The sequence below is a fragment of the Rosa rugosa genome, chromosome 2 (assembly GCF_958449725.1).
Source record: "Rosa rugosa chromosome 2, drRosRugo1.1, whole genome shotgun sequence".
In the NCBI taxonomy this organism is placed as follows: domain Eukaryota; kingdom Viridiplantae; phylum Streptophyta; class Magnoliopsida; order Rosales; family Rosaceae; genus Rosa; species Rosa rugosa.
Genome location: NC_084821.1, coordinates 37,414,519 through 37,415,934, shown reverse-complemented (window position 1 = coordinate 37,415,934; position 1,416 = coordinate 37,414,519). Strand labels below are relative to the sequence as shown.

General features: G+C 38.6%; 1 long non-coding RNA gene across 1 annotated transcript; it reads right to left on the bottom strand.

Moving 5' to 3' along the window:
- Positions 1–1,023, bottom strand: LOC133732526 (uncharacterized). Its single transcript, XR_009857171.1, has 2 exons — positions 676–1,023; positions 1–589 (listed from the first exon to the last, which is right to left on the bottom strand). It is a non-coding gene; the product is annotated as an uncharacterized LOC133732526 (long non-coding RNA).
- Between the last annotated feature and the right edge of the window lie 393 nt (positions 1,024–1,416).

The following is a 1,416-nucleotide window of genomic DNA, read 5'->3' as shown; positions in this document are numbered from 1 at the left end:
TAAACCACCAAGAATATGTCAAGATTATTAAGTAAAGATGAAACACAGTACAAGTAATACACCATCACCATTTAGTGATTAGCTTAAATGAACTGGTAACCAGAACTTCAGTGATTGGCTTATTGCTCGCCTTCACACAAAAGCTTCCTGTTATACTGGTAACCTGAACTTCAGTGATAATCGTTCTTCTAGCTCACTAAAGTTGGGCCTGGTGCCCTGGTGGTATCATTCGTGGCAGGTTTGCTGCTAACCTGCTGGCCAAGTTATTAATGCAGAATTATGGGGTCTCTATTTTGGCCTGAACTTAGCTACTGGCTTGAATGTAACTGTTATATCCATTGAGATGGATTCTACTATATTCTAATTCACAATTGCAGAAGGAATGAAGGATAATCAAGATGATGAATCAAATTCGCCGCTTTTACACATCTACAGAGAAAATAATACTCGACTTTAATTAGTACCGAACCAAACCAATTTCCATGCATGTATGATCGGTTGCTAAAAGTAGTAAAGGACAGGACAGAAAACAGATTGAATCAGAACATGAGTATCCCCGACATCACAAATTCACAATACCCACCGCCATCTGATTCAAGAAACGCATTCACAATAACTGAAGTAGCACTCATTAATTCATTATAGAAATAGAAGGAGAGGAAAATTGGAACTAACCATAACCTGGGAGCAAGAGAGCCCGGGAACCCAACAGAACTGCTAATTCGAGAAACCTAAAGATGCATCTTTGACAATATTCTAGGACAGTGTAAACTATACTGGGCATATTCCAACTCCAAGTCTGGGAATCGAACTCCAATAATCGAACTCGAAGTCTGCAAATCGAACTCCAAGTGCGAAAATAGTCTCCTTTACAGCCAAATCCTTGAGAAAGCTAATGGGTTCTAAGAGATTTGCATAAGCTTGTTTCCTTTTGGAACCTTGGTCACCGCCTCAGAAGCCTCGTCGCCTTATCGTCGAAACCCACTCAATTTAGGAGCTGATTTCCGCTTTTTAAGCCTCAGGCGCGCCTTAAGGCGCGTTTTTTAATTCATTGATATATAGACACATCTCAATTTGATAAAAGATGAGTTAACTGTTCATCACTGTCCATTTGGGATTGAAAAGACTTTTGCCCTCATTTTAATAAATTTTACACTTTGCCAATGACATTCTCTTCCTCCCTTGTGTCTCTCATGTTAATTTTTTTTTTTTTTTTACAACTCTGCCATATAGTCTCTCTTCCTCCTAGATTGAATTTTTTTTTTTACCATGCTTAAATGCTTCATATGCACTACTGTCATCTTATCTTCCATACATATCTTTTCTCCTAGATCATTCCTTAAGCTGTATGTTCCCAATATGGACCAAGTCTTGGTGCAATAGGGTCTTACTTGGTAGGATTACTTCTGGTGGTTT